The 22946-nt window shown below is 36.4% G+C and overlaps 1 protein-coding gene and 1 pseudogene across 4 annotated transcripts in view; one reads left to right on the top strand and one right to left on the bottom strand.

Moving 5' to 3' along the window:
• The window catches only part of ADK (adenosine kinase), a 560128-nt gene that overhangs the window by 173692 nt on the left and 363490 nt on the right, over positions 1–22946 (top strand). The gene's annotated exons all lie outside the window — the stretch shown is intronic.
• On the bottom strand, positions 21479–21740 carry LOC109028564 (mitochondrial import inner membrane translocase subunit Tim9-like; annotated as a pseudogene).

Genomic DNA, 22946 nt, shown 5'->3' with positions numbered 1-22946 from the left:
ATGGGTACAATTTGAAATTGTATTTTTCTGTCTAAAAGCAAAACAAATAAAGCTTCATCAAGAAATACTACAAGCAGTGGGACCTAATTTCATCAAGAGGATAAAACTCTATTCCTTTTTATTCTATTTTGGAATTGGAATTCAGAAACTTTTTTTTTTGGTCCTATGGATGGTATATTCACTTATTTGAAATGAAAATTGAACTCAGACTTTTCTGAAAGAGTCTCATTTGTTAACTGGTTGACAAGGATGGTCTTTGCCATTTAAATGATACAGTGGTACTGTCAGCTGTCATTGTTCTTGAAAGCAAAGAAAATATTTAATTGTATTGATTTTCTGACTTACGTTTGAATTAATACACATTTCCTTCTTCTTTAAGCAACTTTATTGGAATATAGTTCACATACAATTCACCTGTTTAAAATGTATAATCTTGTGGCTTTTAATGTGTTCACAGATCTAGCTAGCTGTGCAACCATCACCACAGTCAGTTTCACAATATTTTCTTTTCTTTTTTTTTTTTTTTTTTTTTTGAGACGGAGTCTTGCACTGTCGTCCAGGCTGGAGTGCAGTGGCGCGATCTCAGCTCACTGCAATCTCCACCTCCTGGGGTCACGCCATTCTCCTGCCTCAGCCTCCCGAGTAGCTGGGACTACAGGCACCTGCCACTGCGCCCGGCTAACTTTTTGCATTTTTAGTAGAGACGGGGTTTCACCGTGTTAGCCAGGATGGTCTCGATCTCCTGACGTCGTGATCTGCCCGCCTTGGCCTCCCAAAGTGCTGGGATTACAGGTGTGAGCCACCGCTCCCGGCCCCACAATATTTTCATTATCAAATGAAGAAACTCTGTAACCGTTAGTAGTCATTCCCCATTTCTCTCTCACCCTCTCATCTTCTGTCCATTCAACCCCTTGGTCCCAGACAGTCACTTATCCAGTTTTGTTTCTGTAGATTTGCCTATTCTAGACAATTATTTTTATTTTTGGAGATGGCATCTTGCTCTGTCTTCGAGGCTGGAGTGCAGTGACACAATCATGGCTCACTGCAGCTTCCAACTCCTAGGCACAAGTGATCCTCCCACCTCTGCCTCCCGAGTAACTGGGTCTATAGGTATGTGCCACCATGCTCAGCTAATTTTTAACTTTTAAATTTTCTGTGGAAATGGAATCTTGCTTTGTTGCCCAGGCTGATGTTAAATTCCTGACCTCAAGCAACCCTCTTGCCCCTGCCTCCCAAAGTGCTGGGATTACAGGTGTGAGCCACTGTGCACAGCCTTTAACCAATTGTCAAAAACTTATTCATGTCTGTGATTGTAGATTCTTTGACCAACATCTCTCCATCCTTCTACCCCTCTAATTACCCAAGCCTCTGATAAACACCATTTTACTTTCTCCTTCTATGAGATCAGCTTTGTTATAGTTCACATATGAATTGAGATTATGTAGCATTTGTCTTTTTGTACCTGGCTTATTTCTTTTAACATGATATTCTCCAGGTTCCTCCATGTTATCACAAATGAGATTTTGTTCCTTTTTTTTTGTGGATGAATAGTATTCCATTGTGTATATATATCGCATTTTATTTATTCATTCATTCATTGCCTGATAAACTCTTAGGCTGATTACATATCTTGGCTGTTGTGAATAATGAAGCAATAAATATGGACGTGCAGATATATCTTAATCACTTCCACTGAATATGTACCCAGAAGTAGGATTGCTGGATCACATGTTGTACCGTGAATTTCTTAAGGAACCTCCATACCTGTTTTCCATAATGGCTGTGCTAGTTTACATTCCCATCAGCAGTGTACAGGGTTCCCTTAATATTTCGGGTACTATAGCCTTTTGTAATATATTTTGAAGTCAGATAGCATGATGTGTCTTTGTCATTTTTGCTCAAGATTGCTTTTGCTATTTGGGATCTTTTGTGGTTCTATATGAATTTTAGAATTTTTTTTCTATTTCTATGAAGATTATCGTTGTCATTTGAGAGGGTTTACTTTGAATCTGTAGATCACTTTGGATAGTATGGGCATTTTAACGATATTCTTTCATTACATGAATGCAGGCTATCTTTTATTTGTGTCTTCTTTAATTTCTTTCATCAGCGTTTTATACTTTTCATCTTTGAGATATTTTATCTCCTTGGTTGAATTTATCACTAGGTATTTTAGCTATTTTTATAGCTATTTTAAGAGGAATTGTTTACTTGATTTTTGTTTTTTTCAGATAGTTTGTGATTGATATATAGAAATGCTTTTGTATGTTTATTTTGTGTCCTACAACTTTACTGAATGTGATTATTAGTTCTGACAGTATTTTGGTACATTCTTTAGGGTTTTCTGTGTATGAGATCTTGTTGTCTTCAAACAAGAACAATTTAATTTCTACCTTTCCAGTTTGTATGCCTTTTATTTCTTTCTCTTGCCTAATTGTTCTGGCTGGGTCTTCTAGACTATGATGAATAGAAATGGTGAAAGTATACATCCTTGTCTTGTTCCAGATTTCAGAGGAAAAGCTTTCAATTTTTCCCCATTCAGAATAATAGCTTTGGATTTTTCATATATGGCCTTTATTGTGCTGAGCTGCATTCCTTCTATACCCAATTTGTTGATAATTTCTAACATGAAAGAATGTTGAATTTTGTCAAATGCATTTTCTGCATCTATTGAAATATGGTTTTTTCCTGCATTTAATATGATATATCACAGTTATTGATTTGTGTATGTTGAACCATTCATATATCCATGGGATGAATCCACTTGATCCTGGTGAATTATCTTGTTAATGTGCTGGCTTTTTTTTTTTTCTTTTTTAAGACAGAGTGTCACTCTGTCACCCAGGCTGAGGTGCAGAGGTGCTCCACCTCCTGGATTCAAGCGATTCTTCCGCCTCAGCCTCCCTAGTAGCTGGGATTACAGGCGCCAACCACCATGCCTGGCTAATTTTTGTATTTTTAGTAGAGAGGGGTTTCACCATGTTGGCCAGGGTGGTCTTGAACTCCTGACTTCAAGTTATTTACTTGGCCTCCCAAAATTAATGCGCTATTGAATTTGGTTTGCTGGTATTTTGTTCAGGATTTTTCTTCTAGGTTCATCAGAGACACTGGCCTATAGTTTTCTTATTTTTGTTGTGTCCTTGTTAGGTTTTGGTATCAGGGTAATGCTGATTTGGTAGAATGAGTTTAGAAGAATTCTTTCCTCTTTAATTTTTAAAAATAATTTGAGAAGAATTTGTATTAGTTTTGCTTTGAATATTTGGTAGGTTGTGTTGGCTTACGCCAGTACCCCAGCACTTTGGGAGGCTGAGGCAGAACTTCAAGAGGCCAGGAATTTGAGGTCAACCTGGACAACATAGTGAGACCTTGTTTCTACAAAAAAAAAAAAAAAGCAAAGTTAGCTTGGTGTGGTGGTACACACCTGTAGTCTCAGCTACTTGGGAGGCCTCTTGGGAGGCTGAGGCAGGAGGATTGCTTGAGCTTAGGAGGTGGAGGCTGCAGTGAACTATGATCATGCCACTGTACTCCAGCCTGGGCAACAGAGCAAGACCCTGTCTCTTTAAAAAAACAGAACAAAAATTTTGGTAAAATACAGCAGTGAAGCCATCAGGTCCTAGGCATTTTTTCTTTTTTCTTTGATGGGAGACTTTTTATCACTGATTTAATCTCTTTACTTATTGGTCTGTTCTAATTTTCTATATCTTCGTAATTAAATTTTGGTAGATTATATATATTCAGAAACATTTCTTCTAGATTTTCCAGTTTGTTGGTGTATAATTGTTAATGAGAGTCTCTTATAATTCTTTATATTTCTCTGGGATCAATTGTAGTGTCTCCTTTTTTGTTTCTCACTTTATTATTTGTGTCTTCTCCTTTTTTTCTTAGTCTAGCTAAAGGTTTGTTGCTTTTGGCTATCTTTTCAAAAACCTAATTCTTTGTTATATTTATCTTTTGTATGTTTTTTAGGTCTCTATTTCATTTACTTCTTCTCTTTATTATTTATTTTTTTCTGCTAATTTGGAGTTTGGCTTGTTCTTGTTTTTCTAGTCCCTTGAGGCGCAACATTAGGTTTATATCTTTCCTCTTTGGGGATTTATGTGTTAATTACTATAAACATCACTTTTAGACCTGCTTTTGCTGTATCTGATAGGTTATGCTTTTTTTCCATTGGCATTGTTTCAAAAAATCTTTTTGTTTCTCTTTAATTTTTTCATTGACCATGTTGTTTAATTTCCATGTATTTGTAGAGTTTTTGATTTTCCTCTTATTATTGACTTCTAGTTTATGCCATTGTGATCGGAAAAGATAATCTATGATTTTGAACTGAAACTTGTTAAGACTTATGTTGTGGCTTAATATGTACTCTATCCTGAAGCACATTTCATGTTCAGTTGAGAAGAATGTGTAATCTTCAGCCGCTGGATAGAATGTTCTATAAATGTCTGTTAGGCCTATTTGGTCAAGAGTGCAGTTTAAACCTAATGTTTCTTCTTTGGTTTTCTGTCTGGATAATGTTTCTGTTGCTTAAGTGGGGTGCTGAAGTTTCCTACTAGGTAGAGGATCAGAAAAAATAAATATTACATACTCGGCTTAGTATCTGGGTGATGAAATAATCTGTACAACAAACCCCCATGACACAACCTGCACATGTAACAAACCTGCACATGTACCGCTGAACCTAAAATAAAAGTTAAAAAAAAAAGTTGTCTACTATGATTGTTTTGTACTCTATCTTTCTGTTTAGATTTATTGATATTTGCTTATATCAGGTTATTTTAAGCTAGTAACAACTTAACTTTGATTGCTAAAAATGTTTAATAAACACTGTGTACTTTAACTCCTCTTTTTCTCTCACATTTTGAATTTTTTTCTGAGATAGAGTCTCACTCTGTCACCTAGGCTGGAGTGCAGTGGTACGATCTCAGCTCACTGCAACCTCCACCTCCCGGGTTCAAGCGATTCTCATGCCTCAGCCACCCAAGTAGCTGGGATTACAGGTGTGCACCACCTTGCTCAGGCAATTTTTGTATTTTTAGTAGAGACGGGGTTTCACCATGTTGCCCGGGCTGGTCTTGAACTCCTGACCTCAAGTGATCTGCCTGCCTCGGCCTCCCAAAGTGCTGGGATTATAAGCATGAGCCAACTTGTCCAGCCACATATTTTGAATTTTTGATGTTACAACTTACAACTTTTAAAACTGCATATCCCACTATCAATTGTTGTAGTTATAATTATTTTTAATAGTTTTGTCTTTAATCTTCATATTAAAGATATAAGAGGTTTACATACTATGCTTACAATAGGCCGAATAGCCACTTCCCACTCATTTTTTCCACCATAGAAACTTGCATCCAGGGGACTTCTGCATGTGTGGGCTTAGGGGAAGGGTGTTGCAGTCAAAGCACCATTTCCCTTACTGTCTGATATGGTTTGGCTCTGTGTCCCCACCCAAACCTCATCTCTAGTTGTAATCCCCATAATCCCCACATGTTGAGGGAGGGATCTGGTGGGAGGTGATTGGATCATGGGGTTGGTTTCCCCCATGCTGTTCTCATGATAGTGAGTAAGTTCTTACAAATCTGATGGTTTTATAAGTGTTTGGCAGTTCCTCCTTCACTCTCTGTCTTTTTCTCCTGCCACCATGTGAAGAAGGTCTTTACTTCTCCTTTGTGTTCCAGCGTGATTGTAAGTTTTCCAAGGCCTCCCTAGTCATACAGAACTGTGAGTCAGTTAAACCTCTTTTCTTTATGAATTACTCAGTCTTGGATATTTCTTTATAGCAGCGTGAAAATGGACTAATACACTGTTCCCAGATTTTTCTCAGCTCTGTGGTACAATGAGACATCATCCTGAGTTCCAAGAGATCCAGGGTAGTCGTCTTGCCACTGAGAAGATACTAATTATGACGAGTTAATGGGTGCAGCACACCAGCATGGCACATGTATACATATGTAACTAGCCTGCACATTGTGTACATGTACCCTAGAACTTAAAGTATAATAATAATAAAATAAAAAAATAAAATAAAATAAAATAAAATAATATCTAATCTTCTGTGCAGGCAAAAAAAAAAAAAAAAGAAAGAAAGAAATTCTATAGGGTGTGGAGAACCAGACAACAATTCCTACCCTTCCATTTTGCAAGCATCACTCTGCCATATTTTTTAAAGAATAATGTTTTTAGAGTATTTGTGTTCTTTGGTACTTTTGCTGCTGAGATTCTTGGGATAACAAAGTAAAAAACCAAATAGTCTAGATTGTAACATACCACAGTGATTTGGGGCAAGAAGGATGTGCAGTAGAATTAAGCCAAGCTGGGCAAGTATGAACTTGGGACTATCACCAAACTCTGTCTCATTCTTTTCTCCTTATTTAATTCTTCCCATATCAAGCATTTACAACCCACTATGTAGAGGTCCATACACCTTGGCTTATAGACTTAACTTGGTAGTTACTGTTGCCCACCTATCTATTAACCAGAATTTTCATTTAAAAATCTCTACATAAAAATTAGCAGTTATGCAGTGGAGTTTTCAAATAAGGAAGAAGATTGGTTGGATGGATGGATGTTAGGTGACCACTGGGAAACTATGATTTTAGAACGAGTAGCTGGTAGGTTGCAGGTGGCATGTATTTTAATACATGTAGCAGAAAACTGAAAATTTATGAGCATTTTAGAAATTAGAGCTCTGTCAAAATAGGAGAAAAACTTAGATTTAATTTTACAAAAGCAGTACTAATGACTTTATAAAGATGGCATATGATTTATGTATGTATGAACAATTATATGTATCATTAAATAGATCAGATAAATTTTTTGTTCTTTTAAGAATAATAGGCCAGATGTGGTGGCTCACGCTTATAATCACAGCACTTTGAGAAGCCAAGGCCAGAGGGTCAGTTGAGCTCAGGAGTTCAAGACCAGCCTGGGCAACATGACGAAACCTTGTCTCTACAAATAATAAAAAAAAAAAAATTAGCCAGGCACGGTGGTACATGCCTGTCATCCCAGCTAGTCAGGAAGCTGAGGTGCAAGAATTGCTTGAGCCTGGGAGGTTGAAGCTGTAGTGAGCCATGATTCTGCCACTGCATTCCAGCCTAGGCAACAGAGCTAGACCCTGTCTCAAAACCAAATAATAATTTTTTAAATATTTATTATCTAATGTGGGTTTTTGCTTTATGTAACAGTTGTCACCTACTCTAATATGAAAAATGAAAAGAAAGCCAGGTGTGGTGGTGCATACCTGTAGTCCCTGCTACTCAGGAGGTCGAGATGGGAAGATCACTTGAGGCCAGGAGTTTGAGGTTGCAGTATGCTATGATTGCTCCTGTGAATAGCCATTTTACTCTGTCCTGGGAAACACAGTGGCATCCTGTCTCTTAAAAAAATTTTTTTTTAAAGCATGTTCACAAGTTCTTTAATACTTCTCCATTGAAAAGGTAGAACCTAATTTCCCCTCTCTTGAATATGGCCCAGACTTAGTGACTTGTTTCTAATAAGTAGAATGTATGCAATGATGGTGTGCTATTTCTGAGGCTAGATCATTAAGGGCATCATTACTTCCATATTATTTTTTCTTGGGACACCCATAATGGGGAATTCAACTGCAATGTCTTGAGGATACGCAGTCAACCTTTGAAGATGCCCACATGGGCAGGAACATAAGCCTTCCAGCGGCAACCAGCACCAATATGTTGGCCTTGTGAGTGCAGCCAGCTCCAGTCAAATCACCAGATTACTGGAGCCCTGCCTTACTTAACCGACTACAACCTGATGAGACACCCCAAGAGAGAACTGTTCCACTAAGTTGCTCCCAAATTCCTGACCCACCAAAACTATGTGAGATAGTATTTCTTATTTATAGCCACCATGTTTTGAAGCAACAATGACTATTAAAATAATAAAATAACTTTCAGACATTGTTTTTAATCCCTCTTTTCTGTAGTCCCTGTACTTTCCCACCCCAATTTATATTTCCTGTTTCTATTTGAACTTTTTTCTTTTTTGTTTTCATTTCTTTTATACATAATCGTTTTGAGCTATAAGAATAATTTATGCCAAAAATTATGCAGCTAATATTTTACACCCGTATTGTAACCAGTATACTGGTATAAAACTAGATAATAAACTACTATGAGCTGTGTTTTGCTTCTTACAGATGGAAGGAAATGCCTAAAATTTAATTTTATATACCACAATGTGTTTTGAAAGTTTTGAATAATTTTCTGGTTTTGAAAACCTGTTTTGATTTTTTTTCTCACAAACACGATACTCTTAAGTAAAATGGAGTGATTTATGATTAATAGAAATAATGAAGATTGTGCAAGTTATTTTACTTCAATTGAAATAGCAAGGCCAGAATAATTTAATCATGTTTTCCAGAAGAATAACAAAATAGAATCAGTGGCAATACTAGTAAACATTAGTCTACATTTCTATTTATTTATTTATTTTTTTAGACGGAGTTTTGCCTTTTTACCCAGGCTGGAGTGCAGTGGCACGATCTCAGCTCACTGCAACTTCCGCCTCCCGGGTTCAAGTGATTCTCCTGCCTCAGGCCTCCCAAGTAGCTGGTATTACAGGCGCCTGCCACCACACCCGGCTAATTCTTTGTATTTTTAGTAGAGACGGGATTTCATCATGTTGGCAAGGTTGGTCTCAAACTCCTGACCTCAGGTGATCCACCTGCCTTGGCCTCCCAAAGTGCAGGGATTATAGGCGTGAGCCACTGCACCCAGCCAACATTTATATTTCTTTAACTTCATATCATTTGCTGTAGTTAGCTGGATCGTATTTCTTAAATTTTACTTTATTTATTTATTTTTGAGACAGAGTAACGCTTTGTCACCCAGGCTGAAGCTCAGTGTTGCGATCTTGGCTCACTGCAAACCCTGCCTTCTGGGTTCAAGGAATCCTCCTGCTTCAGTCTCCTGAGTAGCTGGGATTACAGGCTTCTGCCACCATGCCCAACAAATTTTTTTTTGTATTTTTTGTAGAGACAGAATTTCACCCTATTGACCAGGCTGGTATTAAACTCCTGACCTCAAGTGATCCACCCACCTAGGCCTCCCAAAGTGCTGGGATTATGGCCATGGGCCACTGTGCCCAGACAAATTTTACTTTCATAGTAACATTTTGCAAATGTAAAAATTTTGTAATTTGATTAGTAATGTCAGACTCTATCAAGGTGATGCTGTCTTAAAAGTTGTTGATGATAATATTAGATGAGAGGTGTATGTAGTTATGAAAGACCCTGAAATGATTGTATTTTTTTATTTCTGTACAAAGTTTACTCACATTTCTATGTCTAGCCATAGCTATTCTAAGCCATAGCACAAAGAACTGTATTATGATGGTGAGACTATAAAAAGGTAAATTTAGAGAAAGCTTCCAGATCTGCTCTAGAATTTATTACCATCTGGTCTCTTTGGAGACTAGTATAATTATTCATGGGAATGTTTTCAACACAGAAAAGCATGGTTTGTGTATTGGCAGAAAGTAAAAAGTACCAGTGGTTTAAACCATATGTAGCTTTTTTAGAGTTAGGCAAGGGAAATGAACTGAAGACCTAATTGAGAGTCATCAGTAGTGATGCAATTTGTCTCAATTTTGTCAGAATCTGTTCATAATGAACAAAATATTGCACAACAAGAAAAACTGAAGGTATTAGAAATATAACTCCATTTGAAGAGTATTACTTTATCTTAATTTAACCAATGAAATGTAAGATGGTGTCAGCTAAGTATTTGTGTAAATCTCTGAAATAACATAAGGAATATATGTCAAATTTTAATGACTTTTAAAAATGAAAACACTCATGTTAAAATAATTTTAAGCTTGAACACTGGAAGAATGTCTTATTAAGGTTATTTTTCTTAAATTGAATATGAATGTATTATTTTAGATCATTTTAGATGTGGCATGGACTTACTACTATTCCTCTTAAGAAGTAGAAATATTTTACAGTCTTTCTTAAGCTTAAATTGATTTTGTAGAAAAAGGAAAAAAAACTAAATATCTTTTCACTTTCCATTCTAACAGTTACTTGGACTCTATAAAAAATGAGATGACAAATCAAAAAATTTAAATTGTCTATTTTTTCAGTTATTTTAAAAGAAAAATGCCTAGTGGGCTGGGAATACACAAGAAATTTAAATTTGTGATTGAGAATAAGAAATGCATTTGTGGTTTTAAAAAAGAAATACCAGCATGTCACATTAAAAATATGGCATCTACAGTATTGTACAAAGGAAAATGTATTACATTAGGGGGTATGTTGTACTTTATTTAGAGAGCTAGTGCAGGGATATGAATGAGAAGTATAATGCCATAGAAGGCATGAGCATTAGTAATCCAGTCAGAGAGGAAGAATTTTGCTGCCTCCCATGTAACATAAAACAGATGTTCCATTCTATTAGAACCTTACTAAAATGAGAGTTTAGATCATTGGTCAATAGGAGAAACATGAACAATGGCAATTTAACAATTTTGAGGGTTTATCTTATTTGTGAGTTAATATCCATGGTGGGGAGTATGAAGGGATGCCTGCCAAATGTTTTTTATTTTTGATATCTTGATTGAGAGAGCTGAAAGGCAACAGTAAACTATACTAATTTTTAATTTATTGTTTTGCAAATTTAATCTATTTTTTCTCAAAAACTGTTCTAAGAAAAAAAAGATTTCAAAATTATAAGTCCTGATTTAATGGTTGAATAGGTATTGAAGCATATCTGAAAGTATAATTAATTAACTTCAAATGAATACTGTAAACATTAAGTAGTTGGCAACTGAAAGTAGACATATGCAGAAAGGGACACCAGGGATGGTACCACAGGGTCCTGGGTATATTTTTGTGTTTTTTTAAGGGAAGATTTACTTTTTTCTAGAAAAGAAATTCTTTTCAAATAAATTTATTTTTCAAAAAAATACTTTTTTTCAAAAGTATTTTTTCCATTTTAAAATTAAGTTATAATTTATATACAAAAAAATGATCTTTGTAGTGTATGTTTCTGCAAGTTATGACACGTGCACAGTCTAGCAACCAGTATCAGAAATAAGATAGAGAATAGTTTCATCACCTGAAAACTTTCCCTGTATCCCCTTTGTAGTCTTCCTTTCCCCCACTTCAGCCCTTGGCAATCCCTGCTCTGTTTTTGTTGACAGAGACAGTTCTCCTCACACTTGTTTGTGAAGACTGTAAAGTTCTGACTGCCCTTTTTCCTGGGACATTTCTCAGGGTTATATATGCAGCTGATAAACTTGAGACATGAGATAACATCTGTTCCCAGACAAAAGGAAGCTTATTTACTGCTTGCTATAAAATTGGTGGATTCCCTGAGTTCAGTGCTTCTCATTTGCTGATGCAAACTCACTACAAGCATAGCATCCATCTGAGCATCCCCAAAGGACTTGGGATGAAGGGAACTGATGCAAATGTGCTGATGTTCTTCTGTTTTGTCATAAGTAATGAAGTGTTTTTTCTTTGACTGAGGAGTCTTGTGTCTTCTGCCTGCATCCATGAATTAGTTAAGAGGCTTTTGTGTTAGCTTTTATTAAATAGGGTAAAATCAAATCCCATTCTCCATAATTTTCTGTTTGTATAGTTTTGCCTTTTCCGGTGACTAGTATTGAGGGTTCCTGCTTCTGGCCAACAACCTATGAGTGATTTTTTAGGTCTGATCATAAGGCATTTACAGAGGTTTTCCTGGCAGGCTTCATAGGGGGAGGGCTGGTCTCCAGAGCAGACTTGGTGCAAAGCTTTTATAGTCTCTGAGGGGAATTGCAGTCAAGGACCCAGCCATCCTTTTATACATATCTGCGTTCCTAGCCTAGATGCCTTCATTCAGAGGCCTCTTTATGTGGGGCTTTTGGGGAGGCTTTCCTTAAGTGTCTCTGTCAAGACTTTATTGGGGAAAAGAGGGGAAGACACTTACCAACTCTTTCTCTACTATGACTTGTACTTTTTTCTTTCTAACCCTTCCCTCTCTAGCCTTCATTCGACTCCTGGGTCTGTAAAACTGCCAGAATCTTTTGTTGGGGGTTCCCTCTGGCAATGACGCAACCCTCACATTTGTGCTGGTCTACCTGCCCTGTGACCAATGTGCCATGCCACAGGGGAAAATGGAATGGGGGGTAGCTGGCACTTTCTCCAGTTTAGCCTCTTATACTGTCACAGTAAGTGATTACAGACCTATTCTTTATTTTATTTTATTTTATTTTATTTATTTATTTTTTTGGCTTGTTGCCATTGGCTGTGCCAAAATGTGGCAGCCCAGCTTTCTCCAGCTCTCCTGAGGTACTGATACACACAAATGGAATCATGTTGTGCATAGCCTTTGAATCTGACTTTCTTCAGTTGACATAAGTTCATCTTAGATTCACCCATTTGCTTTGTCAATAGTTTTTAAATTTTAATGGCTGGGTAGTTTTCTATCATCGTGATGTACTGCAACTTGTGTCTCTATCCACTCTAGAGGAATATTTGAATTGTTTCTGGTGATTATGAATAAAGCTGCTAAAAATATTTATACGTCTTTGTGTTAACATAAATTTTCATTTTACTAGATGTATTGCCAAACTCCTTTCCAAAGTGGCTGTGCCATTTCACATTCCCACTAGTAATATATGAGAGGTCTAGTGGTTCCACATCCTTTCAGCATTTGATATTGTCAGCTTTTATTACTACATCAATTGTAAGGGGGAGAGGAGCATCTCATTGTTTCTACTTCCCTAATTATGTGAAGCACATTTTTATATGCTTATTTGCTATCTGTATATGTTCTTTGAAGAAGTATCTCTTCAAACTCTCTGCCTTTTTTTTAAAAAAAATTGTGTTTATTTTTGTTACAGAGTTTTGAGAATTCTTTATCTGTTCTGCAGACAAGACTTATCAGATGTGTGATTTGCAAATATTTTCTCCTAGTGAGTGGCTTGTGTTTTCATTTTCCTAACAATGTCTTTCAGTGAGCAGAAGTTCTTACAAATTTATGTACTTTTAAAATGGATTATGCTTTTGTGTCATATAAGAACTCTTTGCCTAATCCAGGGTGAGAAAGATTTACTCCTATATTTTCTACTAGAAATTTCATAGTTTTACTTTTTACATGTAGATCTGTGATCCATTTTGAGTTAAGTTTTGTGTATATTGGGTGAGGTCTGTAACAGTTTTTGATTATTGTTTTTTGCTTTGGCATATGGATATCCAATTGATCCATTACTCTTCCCTGAAGTCTATTTAAATCTCTTTAATTGCCTTTGTACTTTTTTGAAAATCAATTATGTGGTTGTATATCTATGTTCCATATTCTGTTTCATTGATCTATATGTCTCTTCTTTCTCCAATATCATACTTCTCTGATTACTGTAGCTTAATGTGTTTTTTTTGCTGTCTAATCATGGAAGTTGAATTTATTGCATTTTACAGGTCAATATTTTTTTGTAGTTGTAGACGTCTGTAATCTTGCACTGTTAATTTTAATGTAATGGACATATTAGAAATTAGGTTTTCAATATGCAGGGGAAATGCTGTTAATTTACAATTGAAGAGAGTTATGAAATAATAATAAATAGAAAAAGTAAATAGAGAAAGGAAAGTACAGTCATCCCTTAGTGCCCATAAGGGATTGGTTCTAGGACCCTCTGTGGATACCAAATCCATGGATACTCAAGTCCCTTAAATGGCATAATATTTGCACATAACCTATGCATATCCTCCCATATACTTTAAATAATCTGTAGATTGCTTATAATACCTAATACACTATAAATGCTAAGTAAATACTTGTTATACTGTATTATTTAGGGAATAATGACAAGAAAAAAGTCTGTACATGTTCAGTACAGACTCAACAACTATCCATTTCCCCCACTTCCAAGTATTTTTGATCTGCTGTTGGTTGGTTGGTCTGCAGATGCAGATCCCATGGATATGGTGGGCCTATATATATGTCTTATTTATTGTCACTACCTTTTGCTTCCAAGTATTTTTTATTTTTAATGAGAGTTATTTTGTTGTGGTGGGTGGTTTAACATACATAAGTTTTCCCAGCAGCAGAACCTGAAGCAAGGATTTTAGAACAAAGCTACTTTGGAGACGTATGTAACAGGCAAGAATTGATGCAAGGAAAGCAAGGCAGCTAATGAAGACTTACTAACTAAACTAACACAATAGGTTGCTGGAGCTTTATCTTGTGGGATAATTCTGGGAAAGTCAGTGTCAAATTTAGTTTCGGGACTAACTCACCTGAAGTGTGAGAGAGTGAGTATATTTCCTGTTACTGGTTGTGGACTGCCATACAGAAGACATTGCACCTGCCTGGTGCTATGGTGGGCAGAGTAGCATTCAGCCATTCAGAGGAAAGCCCTGAGGGATACAGAGGAAGATACTGGCTATTGGAAGTAATTTGGAATGGTGGGAAAGGGTTAGGTCCAAAGGATATTGTAGGGACACTGACATTATCTGACTCATGCCTTGTGAATTTTAAGTGCCTTTCCTGGTTTATCGAAGTGAATAGCTTTAATCAAATCATCTCTATAAAGACATTTCTAAGTAAATTTTCCATACTTATACTCCTCTACTTTTTATTACTACAGCTGGCTTCATTAGCTTTTTGTATATTAATCTGTGTTGTCCTACTAGTAGCTAGAAGAGCTTACTAACTGTGAACTTGAAGATATTGTATATTCCCTCTTCGGATGATTTTTTTTTTTTTTTTTTTGAGTCAGAGTCTTGCTCTTGTAGCCCAGGCTGGAGTGCAGTGATGCAATCTCGGCTCACCGCAGCCTCCGCCTCCCGGGTTCAAGTGATTGTCATGCCTCAGCCTCCCAAGTAGCTGGGATTACAGGCACCTGCCACCACGCTGGGCTACAAATGTATTTAAGAATCTTAAATGAGCTGTGATTGCACCACTACACTCCAGTCTGGGTGACAGAGCGAAACCCTGGCTTCAAGCAGTCCTCCTGCCTCAGCTTCCTAAAGTGCTGGGATTACAGGCATGAGCCACTACCCCTGGCCTAAATTCCTTTTCTAGCCTCTATACAGAATTTCTAGGATAACAACAACAACAACAAAAACTTAAATGATAAAAATGAATATATAAAATAGCAAGTAAGCCATGTAAAATGTTTTCAATATTCTTAGCCATTAGAGAAGTGCAAATTAAAACTATAAGATACTGCTGCATACATATGTGGATAGCTAAAGTAAAAACTGGTGAGAATACAGAATGAATGGATTTCTCATCTGTTGCTGATAGGAAAATGACACAGCCACTCTGGAAAACAGTTTGGCATTTTTAATAAAATTAAAGATAAATATTCCATATGACTCAGCAATCATATTCCTGAGTATTTAACATAGAAAAATGGAAATTTATGTATATGTAAAAACTTGCTACACAAATATTTACATCAGCTTAATTTGTAATTGCCTCAAACTGGAAACAATCCAGATAACTTTCAACAGGTGAATAGATAAACAAACTGTGATATATCTATCGAATGGAATACTAAGCTTTGTAAAAGAATAAATTACTGGTACAGTCAACAGTTTCCATAGATCTTAAGGGCATCACACGAAGTAAAAAAAAAGCTAAACTCAAAGTGTTACATACTGTATGATTCCAATCATATAGTATTACTTAAATGAAAAAAAATTAGTTTTGGAAAATTAACCTGTCATTCCAGGAGTTAGAGATAATGTGGGAGAAGGGGATAGGTATGACTATAAGGGAGTTGCAGGAGAGGTGATGGAATAGTTCTGAGTCTTAGTTGTGCTGGTGAGTACATGAATCTTTACAGCTGGTAAGATTTTATAGAATAGTACACACACACTAAGAACAATGCATGTAATGTCTACTTTGGGGAGTTTTTTTAAAAAAAATTTCTTTTAAGAGACAGTGTCTTGTTCCATTTCCCAGGCTGGAGTGCAGTGGCACAATCATAGCTCACTGTAGCCTCAAACACCTGGGCTCAAGGGATTCTCCTGCTTCCAGCCTCCCAGGTAGCTAGGGACTATAGGTGCATGCCACCGTGGCTGGCTAATTTTTTTATTTTTATTTTTTGTAGAGATGGGGGTCTCACCATGTTGCCCAGGCTGGTCTCAATCTCCTGGCTTCAAGCAGTCCTTCTGCCTTGGCCTTCTAAAGTGCTGGGATTACAGGGGTGAGCCACTGCCCTGGCCTAAATTCCTTTTTTAGCCTCTTCACAGAATTTCTAGGATAACCAGTGTAAGTAAAGTAGATGTTATTTTTAAAATGATCCACTTTATACACTAAATTAAAAGACAGTCTTGATTTCTTCAAAATTCTTTGCTGTGAAGTGAAACGTTTGGTAATCGTATATCTTGTTGACATAAACATACAGATTCCTCTGCATGTAACATTCTTTTCCTTCACTTTACCAATTTGTGCCCATTTCACATATCTCAGCCTATATCCCTTTTTCATGATCATCTTACCTCTGACATACCTCTTTCACCCACCAAATCTGTGTTTGGTGTCATTTCTATGATGGTCCCATACAAAGCTGGACTCATTTTACAGATGCAAAAAGTGATGAAATAATGAACAAGTCAATGGCCCAACTGAAACTGTGGTGTTGGACATAAACTTTAGAATAAATCCTAAATCTTAAGTGTGTAAATAAATTATTCAAAACATGAGATTACCTAACCTATTCTAGTGATATTTAACAGAGATATGTTTGTAACTGGTGGAAGAAGAATCACTCCCTAGGTACAAGATCAATTGCTGTTCATTTTATTCACCTGAAGATAAATCACTTTCACAGATTTTGCAGACTACTTCTTTTCCTGAAAAAATGATTTATTAAAGTGGAGGTTTCTTTACTATATCAACACTGGCTTACTCTTTTCTTTATAATACTTCTATACTGAAAGAAGCCAGAGGCCAAAAGTAGTCTTGTTTGTGCTGCTCTTTATTTCATTGTTATTTTTAAACCAGATGATGAAATTTCCTTCCATTTTGAAGGGCCATTTTTCATGTACATAGGAGGGAATTTAAACTGTTTGCGTTAATATTAACATATTCTATTACTATAAATTGGTTTTAGTTTTATTTTAAAATAGCATATTAATTTACATTTGTTTAATTTTAGTATTCAACTCTGATCAGAAAAATAGTATTTTGGATGTAGGGGTAAGGAAAAGGTGTGAAATTCCAGTTAAAAATCTAAAGTACTATGTTTATTGTTTCATTGTGTGTCTGCATTTAGTATTGTTTGTATGAGAAAAAGTCAGTTGTTTCCTTATATTCCCATATAATTTTTGAGTAGTATGACAATCTTCATTTATATACCTGATGACTTTTAATTTTTAAAATGTTGTCTAAACCAGGTTTCAGGTGATATATCTTGCTTCCTAATTTGACAACTCTGAATATTACTACTGAAACTTGTAAGCAAGTAGAAATTAAAATGAGCCATACATAGCATTTGCTTTGATTAAAAAGAATAGAAACCTAGACTGTTTTGGAAAATTCAGTGTATATTTCAGTGTATATATATTGTGTGTTTATATATTGACAGATCTGGGCATCAGAATAGAGTCAAGAAATAACATAAACAGAAATTCAGTAAGAACACATATGAAACTGGAAACCAGTGGAGGAAAACTGAGGAATTGCTGTTTGTGAGAGACTTATTTTTCACTCAGTGTACTTTTTTTTTACTGTTTTAATTATCTATATAGCATGCTGCATATTACCAATTTTAAATACTTAATTTTGAAAGATTAAAATGGCTGGCAAATTTATTGCCCATTTGCAAAGTACATTTATATCAGGAATAGTACAATATGTAGAATGTTATTGGAACATTGGAACATTGTGTCTGAAATACTTTTTAGAAAACCTCATAAAATATGAAAATACTTCTTAATGATTTCAATATTAACTCTATTCATTAGACATCTATCATTATCCTTTATGTCAGAAACTTAGAGTGAAATCTTATTATTAGCTTGATTGAAGAACACTTGTTCTCATTTCATTGTGCTATAGTTAACATTCAAAGTTAAAGTTATTTTTCTTCTCCTTGATAGTATACTATAATAAGTATATTCAAAGTGATGCTCTAGATTTGTTTCCTTCACATTTAGACTTGCATTTTTACAATGTTTATACTAAGGTTTCTTACACTTGCCATAGTATATCTGTGCGGTGGCTTACTCCTGTAATCCCAGCACTTAGGGAGGCCCAGGCAGGTGGATTATGAGGTCAGGAGTTTGAGACCAGCCTGGCCAACATGGTGAAACCCTGTCTCTACTAAAAATACAAAAAAAAAAAAAAATTAGCTGGGTGTGTTGGCGGGTGCATGTAATCCTAGCTACTCGGGAGGCTGAGGCAGGAGAATCGCTTGAACCTGGGAAGGTGGAGGTTGCAGTGAGCCGAGATCCTGCCACTGCACTGCAGCCTGGACAACAAGAGCGAGACTCCGTCTCAAAAAAAAAAAAAAAAAAAAAAAGGAGTTTTGCAATCATTAACTTACTTCTTGCTGTCTGTTTTTGTTGTCTTTTGCTGTCCTTCTTAACTTCTTCAAAGATTTCTAGTATATTTACACTCCTTAATCCTAAATCCAGTGTATGTTGGCTCTCATGGTAGTTTTCCATTTCATGTACTTGCTTGTATAATATAAATCCCTGTTCTTGGTGTTTTGTGTATTTATTTATTTGGCTACCATTGTATTGAAAATTGTCTTGACAATTCATTTATGAACATCATTAGTACAGCAATATGTAATTCAAAACCAGCATGCTCAAATTTGTACTATTCTGGTTAGTTATTGCTATGTGTGTATTTTCAAATTTTTAAAGACTTAGAGAATAGTAAAACATATACTTAGCACAAATGATATCACTTCTTGGTACCTTTCTGTGAGTCCTTCTTCCCATAAGGAAATTAAATTGTTCTTTGTTTTCATGCTAAGTAGCATGAAAAAAAAAGCTTTATTGAGATAAATCAAATTTAGAGCATTTTTATCACCTCAAAAAGAGCCCATATACATTAGCTCTCACCCACTCAGTTCTCCCTCCTTGACTATTTTGGGTCCATTGCAATTCCAAGTGAATTTTAGAGTCAGTTTGTCAATTTACACAATGAGTATAGCTTGGATTCTGATAGGGATTGCGTTGAATCTCTACATCCATAATGGGTAATATTGCCAATCTTAATAAAATTTTCCATGAATGTGGGATGTTTTTCCATTTATTTGGATCATCTTTAATTTGTTGCAACAATGTTTTGTAGTTTTTAGAGTATAAATTTTACACTGTAAAGAAAACTTATTCCCAAATATTATTTTCTTTTTGATGCTATTGTAAGTGGAATTCTTTTCTTAATTTTATGTTCAGATTATTCATTGCAGATGGCTTAGAGATACAATTGTGTGTGGTTTTTGTTGTTTTGTTTTTGAGACAGGCTCATGCTCTGTTGCCCAGGCTGAAGTGCAGTGGCACAAACATGGCTCACTGCAGCCACAATCTCCTGGGCCCACCTGATTCTCCTGCCTCAGCCTCCCAAGTAGCTGAGACCACTAGACATGCACCACCATGCCTGGCTAATTTTTAATTTTTTTTGTAGAGACAGAGTCTTGCCATGTTGCCCAGGCTGGTCTCGAACTCTTGGGCTCAAGCAATCCTCTGGCCTTAGCCTCCCAAAGTTTTGGGATTATAGGCATGAGCCGCTGTGCCTAGCCCAGTTTGTGTGTGTGTGTGTGTGTGTGTGTGTGTGTGTGTGTTTTAATATTGATCTTGTATCTTACAGCCTTTCTGAACTTAATTAGCTCTAATATTTTTTAGTGGGTTATTTACGATTTTCTATAAACAAAACCATGTCATCTGTGAATATAGTTTTGTTTCCTTCTTTCTTTCTAATTTGGAAGCCTTTAACTTTTGTCCCCCCTCCTTAATTGCTGTGACTAGTAGTTGTAATGTAACAGTGAACAGAAGTGGCAAGAAGAGATGTCCCTAGTCTTGTTTCTCATATAGGGGGAAAATATCTAATCATTCACCATTAAGTTTGATGTTTCTCTGCAGTTTTCTTAGATGCCCTTTATCAGATTGAGGAAGTTACCTTCTATTTCTAGTTTTTTTTAGCGTTTTTATCTTGAAACAGTACAGTTGACCCTTGCACAACATGGCGATTGTGGGTGCTGACCCACTGCATAGTCTAAAATCCATGTATAACTTTTGATTCTCCCAAAACTTGTCAATTAATAGCCTACTGTTAACCAGAAGCCTTACCAGTAACACAAAGTCAGTTACCACATATTTTATATATGTATCATATAAAGAATACATTATTAAGAAAATCATGAGAGAAAATGTATGTACTATTTATTAAGTGGAAATGTTTCATGAGAAAAATCATCATTGTCTTCATGTTGGGTTGGCTGAGGAGGCAGAGGAGGAACTGGTTTTGCTGTCTTAAGGGTGGCAGAGGTGGAAGAAAATACTGGTGTAAGTGGATTTGTGAAGTTCAAACCAGTGTTGTTCAGGAGTCAATTGTAGTGGATTTTGCCAAATGCTTTTTGTTTGTTTGTTTTTTGAGACGGAGTTTCGCTCTTGTTGCCCAGGTTAGCGTGCAATGGCATGATCTTGGCTCACTGCAACTTCTGCCTCCCTGGTTCAAGCAATTCTCCTGCCTCAGCCTCCTGAGTAGCTGGGATTTCAGGTGCCCAGCACCATGCCTAACTTATTTTTGTATTTTTAGTAGAGATGGGGTTTCACCATGTTGGCCAGGCTGGTCTCTAATTCCTGACCTCTTGTGATCCACCCGCCTTGGCCTCCCAAAATGCGAGATTACAGGCGTGAGCCACCATGCCTGGCTGCCAGATGCTTTTTCTATGTGTGTTGAGATGATCATGTAATTTTGTTTTCTATTCTGTTGATATGATGCATTGAATTAATTGATTTTTGGATCTTAAACCAACCTTGCATTCCTGAGACAAACTCCACTTGGTTATGTTATATATAATTTTTAAATGTTGCTGGATTTGTTTTGCTAGTATTTTGTTGAGGATTTTTGCATCATTCTCATATGAGTATTGGTCTTTAGTTTTATTTTCTTGTGACTTTGTCTGATTTTAGAGTATCATAGTAATACTGGCCTCATAACATGAATTGGGAGATGTCTTCCCTCTTCTAATTTTTGAAAGAGTTTGTGGAGAATTGGTATTAATTTTTTTAAAAGAAGCAGCAATTGCTTATTTTTCTAATCAAGTGTCTATGCTGCTGAATCTTAAGGCCTCAACAAATGTTGCACCTTATTATTTCATTGAACAATAAGACCTTCTATTCTGATTATTCCTGGTAAATAGGAATAATCACTGGTTTCTCCAGTGGTTTCCATTTGCCAAAAACTCATGACAGATGACTTAACAAGGTGGCAACTGCTTTCAGGGATTGTGTCAGATGCATACTCATTTCCAGTGCAGCAGCTGTTGGCAATCTAGGACTTCTCTATCATGGTTGGCCAAGGAGTCCTGCTTTGGCTGCCAGAGCTTCATTCTGCTGAATATTACATTCCTGAAGTCTCATGGATATTCTTTTTGTCATTTAAAAATATTTCCATAAAGTGTTCTGAACAGGCTGGTCTCTTCAGGTTTTACATCTGTTGTGCAGTCTTAACACAGTCCAAAAAGCAGATTTCTGTAAGTTTATTGTCAGTCCCAAGAAATTCCTTCAACTGTTTAATCTGATCAGATTCTGGTATTTGTGCACCCATATTCTTTTGGTACATTTATTAGTCACCTTCTCTGATGCATGAGTTTCCTTTCTGTTCTGGTAAAGTAGTGTTCCAACCTTTGTTTGAATGTCTTCAGTGAGACGTGATTTCTTACCTAAGCACAGGCTCTCACATCTGACGTCAGTACAAGGCTGGAGGCTTACACTGCCAGTGGAGTCTGAGGATGGAGGATCAGGATCAGGGCAAGCATCGCAGCTGCTTTATCTAATTATTCTTTAAACGTTCATTAGAATTTAATAGTGAAGCCATTCGGGGCTAGGCTTTTCTTTGTGGGTAGTTTCTTGATTACTAACTTAATCTCTTGTTATATAGGTCTGTTCAAGTTACCTATTTTTTCTTGAATTTTTTTTAGTCATTTGTGCCTTTCTAAGTATTTGTCCATTTCATCTAATAAATAATCTAATTTGTTTAATGGCTATTCTTTCCGACATTAATATAGCCACTTTGTCTTTCTTGTGGGTGTTGTTTGCATCACGTATCTCTTTTTTTTTTTTTTTTTTTTTTCCCCAGACAGGGTCTTGCTTTGTTGCCCAGGCTGGAGTACACTGGCAAGCAGAGGTTGCCACTCACTGGAACCTCTGATTCCCAGGTTTAAGTGATCCTCCCACCTCAGTCTCCTGAGTAGCTGGGATTACAGGTGCATACCATCATGCTTGGCTAATTTTTAAATTTTTTGCAGAGACGAGGTCTCACTGTATTGTCCAGGCTGGTCTTGAACTCCTGGTTCAAAGTGAAACCCCTGCCTTGGCCTCTCAAAGTGCTGGGTTTACAGGTGTGAGCCACCACATCCAGCCTGCATGATATATTTTTCCACCCTTGTACTTTCAATCTGTTAGTAACTTTCTATCTACAGTGTGTCTCCTGTTGACCCACATAACTGTCTTTTATGTATAGTTATTAGAACTATTGATAAGAAAATGTGAAAGTATAGTCCCATTATCTTATTTGAGTGGAATCAATAGACTATTTCATAAAATGTATTCTAGTTTATAGTTTAGAATAGTTTGTTTTTCATGGCTTTTGAGAAAAACATTTGAATGAGCTTACATTTCGTTGCATTTAAAATTTCTGGGTTGTTGTTGTTGTTGTTGTTGTTGTTTTGAGACGCAGTCTCTCTCTGTTGCCCAGGCTGAAGTGCAATGGTGTGATCTTAGCTCACTGCAACCTCTACCTCCCAGGTTCAAA

Source organism: Gorilla gorilla, chromosome 8 (assembly GCF_029281585.2).
Source record: "Gorilla gorilla gorilla isolate KB3781 chromosome 8, NHGRI_mGorGor1-v2.1_pri, whole genome shotgun sequence".
Taxonomy (NCBI): domain Eukaryota; kingdom Metazoa; phylum Chordata; class Mammalia; order Primates; family Hominidae; genus Gorilla; species Gorilla gorilla.
The sequence above is the reverse complement of the archived record's forward strand: the minus strand, read 5'-3'. Positions and strand labels throughout refer to the sequence as shown.